The 6,646-nt window shown below is 36.3% G+C and overlaps 2 pseudogenes; both read right to left on the reverse strand.

Moving 5' to 3' along the window:
• Positions 1 to 247: 247 nt before the first annotated feature.
• On the reverse strand, positions 248 to 1,389 carry LOC102578455 (actin-like; annotated as a pseudogene).
• A 1,232-nt stretch (positions 1,390 to 2,621) lies between these two features.
• LOC102600608 (actin-66-like) lies at positions 2,622 to 5,055 on the reverse strand (annotated as a pseudogene).
• Positions 5,056 to 6,646: the final 1,591 nt, after the last annotated feature.

Below are 6,646 nucleotides of genomic sequence, written 5' to 3' on the forward strand. Positions count from 1 at the left end.
TGGTTGACATGTTTGGGATAACTTATGCCACCATTTATAGCATAATGATGGGATAAGTTATCCCATATACATGGTGAGATAAGTTATCTCATATAACTAACCTCGGGATAGTTAATCCTGGGATAACTAGTTCCAACCAAACGACCCCTTAGTATATATAGCCACATTAATGATTTATTCCATTTGTAGTTTATCAACATAGGTTCACAATGATGTTACTAATGTTTGTTCAACTTTAAATGATAATCTAGTCCGCTTTAAAGTAGTTCTCACAAAGCTTAGAGACAATTGAGGGACCAAATTCATCATACTCGCCCTTCATTATCAACTTCTGCATAGGATGTAGATATTAGTGTTGAGTACCTTGAGCTTAAAAGAAGTTAAACAAGAAGACCTTCGTAGTTAGCACTAATCATTACTGACTCGGACTTGATAGATTGATTTATTGATTAGTCAAATAAAGTAAGGAGAAACTAACTCTTTTGAAAGTACTGAGGGAAGCTAGAATTGATCCTCCTATCCAGGTGATGTACTTCCTCTCAGGTGGTGCAATCACCTCTATCTTTGTGTTGATTGGAGCCAGAGCAGTGATTTCCTTGCTCATACGTTCTGCTATACCAGGAAACATAGTTGAACAACCACTAAGCACAATGTTTAAAAATAAATCCTACCTAATATCAACATCACTTTTCATGATTGAATTGTAGACTTTTTCATGGATTCCTGTCGGTCCCATCCCGAACAATTATGGCTGGAATAGGACTTCAGGACAATGGAACCTCTCAGCACCAATATTAAGGACTTTTCCAGAAGGAAGCACAAAGGCCTTCTCAACTGAAGATCTGTTTTTTGCCTTTTCAATCTCCTTTTCAAAATCTAGTGCAACATAAGAAATTGTCTCCTTCATATGCCTAGTAGCATGTTCTCTTATCGTACCATGAAATACATAACCACCCTCGGAGAGAATCCTCGTGAAGTAATCCGTAATATCACGACCACCAAGACCTAACCACGAGATAGCATGAGGAAGTGCATGTCCCTCATAGATGGGGGACCGTGTGGGTCGCATTATCACCAGAATTAAGCACAATGCCTGGTTGAAAAATTACAAACGAAATTAGTAACTTGCTAAAATCAAACAGTAGAGAAGCACTATTTTTTCTTCTGCTTACCAGTTAGGCGACCATAAGCAAACTGAGAGAGAACAGACTGGATTGCAACATACATGGATGGAACACTGAATTTCTCAAACATGATTTCGGTTCCTCGATTTGGATCATGAAATCATTATCCCACAAAATCTCTTCTACCAAGAAATTGAGAAAAGCCTATTGACATCATCTACGCATTCAGTGTAGAAAATACCCAAATAAATAAAACCATCTTTGATAATCAGATACATAAGCAGAATTAATAAATATTCCTAATAACAAGTAGGAAGCACATTAAAACAGAGACAATACTGAATCCATATATTTGCGCAAAATTACAGAGTCGATAGAGCATTTGTCATTGGTAGTTCAGTAATTGTGTCTACCACATCATGCCTAACAAAAATAGTTCTTAATATGTCTACTCAAACCGCTAATTGTCAAAATTCTAAGTCTTGCAAAACTTAGTCCTATCACCCTCCTTCGCTAGAAGATCATCAACTTGATTTTGCTATCTGTAGTTGTGGCTGGTTGCTGGATTCATTGGTGATTGCATCGAAAACCTGCATTTAGAGACTAGTCAATTGTCATTATCAAAGATAAGAGTGTCTTCATCCCATGTGAAGGCAACGATGTGTTTGATGCTAGTATACAAAATCAACGCAATGCTGGTATATAAAATCGCCAAGTAAAGATTCAACATTACTTCACATGTATCGGGAAGGCAATGATGTGGTTGATGCTTTGGCAAAACACAATACACTTAATTTTAGCTTCCAATGATAAACTGGAGTTGGTTTATTGTGTTTATTGGTGAAACACAATAAACTTAATATGCTGTAAAGTACCCCTGGTACTTACTTTCACTGTGTACTGTAATCGTAAATAATGTTGTGAACCAACAACAATGCAAATACTACTGTACCTTTTCTTTCATTATCACCTACAACAATAGAAAGGTGTTAAAAAAAAATCTCTGCTTGCAAACCAGTTAACATAAATGAGCAGAGGATCGTCAAAGCTAAGAAAGTCCAATCCTAACACAAGTAGAAAAGCATGAAAACATAAATATACAGTTTTGCAATTTCACAACCACTTAAAAGTTTGCTTATATAACCAACTGTTCTCAACCCAATGCAATATAGGCAGTTAGTAACAGACGGTCCACCAGTTTCCTGCTTGCTTACTAGCTAAATTACAAAGAAATGGAAAAAGCCCGCCAAGCTCAACAGACTACTCATGGGATTGAGCATCACTTCACAAAAAGGAACAGGTAGATCACTGTAACTTAAATGAAGCATTCATTTGAAGGGATTTAACTACAGAGCATTTTAAGTTCCCACCAAGTTTAGAGACACTTCCTGTGGACAATTGAGGGACCAAATTCATCATATTCCCTATTTGTTATACACATCTCTGCACGTGACGAATATATTAGCAGTTAATTAAGAATTAACAAGAAGACAATCATAGTTAGAACCAATTATTTGAGACTATAGACTTAATCGGTTGATTTATTGATCCGTTAAATAAAGCAAAAATAAACTAACTTGCTGGAAAGTACTGAGTGAAGAGAGAACTGATCCTCCTATCCAGGTGGTGCAAACACCTTGATCTTCGTGTGGCTCGGAGCAAGATACTCGGTAAGATAACGACCACCAAATTCTTCATTGCCAAATTCATTACTACAGGTACTCTGGAATCACACCTCCAAAACTGTTGTTAAAACGAAGATCAAGAGAACTTGAAGATGATGCAACTTACAACTCGACGTGTAGGCTTGAGAGTTGGTTTCCTGAGACAAGTAAACCTTTAAGAAACTTCCTTAAAGCATTTTAGAAGCAAGGGAAATGGATCGCAGATGTTTCGATTTCTTCACAATTAAATGTTACAAAAATCAGATTGAATGTTCCCCGAAAGGTCAGGGGCCAATAAATCATGCCCCCTTCCAATATTTTGCTGAATTAGGAAACGAAACAGATATAAGCAGCAAAGGATCTACCATTTTCATGGCTTACTAACCAAATCACTTGAAATATATTAAACCCGAGAAAAGTTAAATCAGCATGTTGATACAAAGCAGCTAAAAGTTTAGAATATCATACTGCTCTCGACGTTGAATATCACAACAAACAAAGAAATAGATCTCTGCTGAAATACTATTCATTTCCTGGAATTAACTAGACAGGTTTTAAGTTATCAAACCACTCTTAGAAGCACACCCTGTTGATAATTGAAGGACCCATTTCATCATACTCGGCCTTCACTATACACATCTGCAAACCAAGTAGAAGTTAGGAATGAGACGTAGTTAATTGAATGGCAGATCGATTAGTAAAATAAATCAAAAAGAAACTAACTTTTGGGAAAGTACTGAGGGAGGCTAGAACTGATCCTCGTATGCAGGAGCTATACTTCCTCTCAGGTGGTGCAATCACCTTGATTTTCGTGTAGCTCGGAGCAAGTTCAGTGATTTCCTTGCTCATACGTTCTGTTATGCCAGGGAACATAGTTGAGCCACCACTAAGCACAATGTTTGCAAATAAATATTTCCTAATATCATCATCGCATCTCATGATTGAGTTGTAGGCTTTGTAATGAATTCCTGTCGCTTCCATTTCAATCAATGATGGTTGAAAGAGGACTTCAGGGCAGCGGAATGTCTCAGCACCAATATTAACTAATTCTCCATCAGGAAGCTTATAGCTCTTCTCAATTGATTTGAGAAATGTTTTGCCTTTTCAATCTCTTGTTTATAATCCAGTGCAACATAAGCAATCGTCTCCTTCATATCACGAAATATATCTACATCTCTTCCCCAACCGTTAAATACATAAAGACCATCCATGAGAAACTTGGCGAGATGGTGTGTAAGATCAAGACCACCAAGATCTAACCGTGAGATAGCATGGGGAAGCACATGTCCTTCATAGACAGGTACAGCGTATGTCACACAATAACCAGAATCAAGCACAATACCTTGTTGAAGAAACAACAAACGAAATTAGTGTGACTGACTAAAACAGTAGAGAACCAGCCTATATTGGCATTAAAATCTGCTATTTTACCAGTTGTACAACCATTAGCTAACAGAGAAAGAACGGCCTGGCTTGCAACATACATGGCTGGAACATTGAATGTCTTAAACATGATTCAAGTCATTCTTTCTCGGTTTATCTTGGTGTTAAACGGTGCCTCTGTCAGAAGAACAGGATGCTCCTCAGGAGCGACACAAAGTTCATTGTAAAATGTGTGATGCCAGAGCTTTTCCATATCATCCCAGTTTCTTACAATGCCCTGTTCAATGGGATATTTCAGAACCAAACTACCTCTTTCAGCCAGAGGTTCATCACCAATATAGGCATCTCTTTGTCCCCTTTCCAACGTGATGCCACGATGACAAGGACGAACAACAATACTTTTGATAACAGCCCTTGGAGAATCTTCCCCAGCAAAGCCAGCCTAAAGAATCAAAGGAACAATTTATATAGTTAACACCAAGCATAGAGCTGAAATTGTAAGCAGCTTTACGAACTAACCTTGATCATTTCAGTTCCGTTGTCAATAACAAGTGTTCGAATATCCATCCCATCAGCCTAAAACTTCAAATGTTAATGTTTTGCAAGTATAATTTAGGTGAGACATCACTGGTACAAACACGGAATCAAATTGGAAAAAATTTCATAAGATCAGTTCAGTCTGTGCGAAATTTCTGATTCTCCTTTTAAGCTCCTTTCAAGCTAAAGGTGAGATATATTTTCATATTTCCAGTAGAAGTCACCACCAAGCATAAATAGCACATTGAAAAGACAGAGCAAAATGCTGAAAATTAGCTGCAAAAATCCAGCCTGAACAAATAAAGGACAGAGTTAACACCAAGCATAGAACTGAAATTGCAAGCAGTTTATTTCTAACTAACCTTCCACAGTCAATAACAAGTGTTTGAATATCCACATTCCATCAGCCATCTTGAAACGACCTCAAATAAGTAGTATTTAGTTTGCGAATTCAGACATCACTGTTATATGTACGGAGTAAAAGTTAAAATGGTTCATAAAATCGGCAAGAAATTTCTGATTGGGGTTAAAACGAATCTAAATTGATAGTTCATCAAGCAAATTTGAAACTTACCTTTACCTGAAACGACTCCATTGCTAAAATCAATTGACGAGAAAAAGCTAGGATCCAAACTCCTCAATCCCCCCGTACGCAACAATTATCTAAATTCTATTTTCTTGTATGAATTACTATATTAGTATCTAAACTTGTATAAAATTGAACAAATAGACAAATGCGTAGAGATTAACTACTATCCACTAACGGTGGATAAGAAAATTACAGGATCACCTTATTTTTAGAAATGTTTATTTTTTCCTCTTATATATTCACATATTGTTAATATTTAAATAAAAAGAGTATTATATGGTAACTTAGACTCTCTCAATTAATTATACAAGTTTGATTAGAACATTTACTTGGTTTACCAAAAATAAAACAGGATTCTTTCACGCTTTCTTTGTCATTATTTTCACGCTCCTTATTCTTTCATGCTTTCTTCGCCATTATTTTCACGCATTGACATACACCTTTAAATCAATTTGAGACGATCATCAATAGTAATGTTTTTCCCATAAAAAAATTATTCATAACTTATTAAAAAAATTATTTACTACTTATTAAGTCTTCTTCGCAACATGAAAAAATGTTTGGCTCTGTCCTTGTTTGGCTCCCTAATTCCAGCAATTCATTTAGGGCATATCTTGTGCCTCTTCGCTTCTTCTTTTCAGGAGAATAAGTGATAGAGTATATCGCTAAAAAACTTCTGAACATCCGAGCTTGTAATTATACAGTAAAACGTGTGGAAGATCAATTGCTAATAAGTCTTTAAAAAATTAATGCATAATCATGTCCAATTATAAATGCATTATAACACAACATTTGGATTTTTCTAACCATGATTGAAGCTAACTTGCATGTCAATCTCAAGTCAAAATTATCCATTCACATCTTGGCTTTCAAATATTTTTCCATTTGGTTAATAGTTTATTTTTTCGCTTCTTAAACTGATGGTATCTATATTTTTCGTTATGCTGCAGGGTTATAAACCTCCCTATTTGTTTTACCAGATATTCATACAAGCATGTTTGTGGGGTTATAAAAAACTCCTCAACAATTAGCATTTCCTTTTTTATATAATTAGATCGTAACTAATGTAAATTTTATTTATTAATAAATAAACTTGCACATAAAGTTCATAATAATAACTAAAGCACTAAACAAAATTATAATTAAAGCACTAATATTTTCTTGAAATGCACCAAATCATTCTCTGGATTAATCGTTACCCTCTCGAGTATGTTCAACCCCCCTCCCCCCCCGACCTCATCGACGCCACCTTGAGGAAGCCAGCACTGAGGCGAACGCCGCCTAACCCGGCCTCGAGGCGTCATGACCCTAATCCCACGTACCCTACCCCTCGGTCTCGAAGCGTCGTG

This window comes from Solanum tuberosum, unplaced genomic scaffold (assembly GCF_000226075.1).
Source record: "Solanum tuberosum cultivar DM 1-3 516 R44 unplaced genomic scaffold, SolTub_3.0 scf00193, whole genome shotgun sequence".
NCBI lineage: Eukaryota > Viridiplantae > Streptophyta > Magnoliopsida > Solanales > Solanaceae > Solanum > Solanum tuberosum.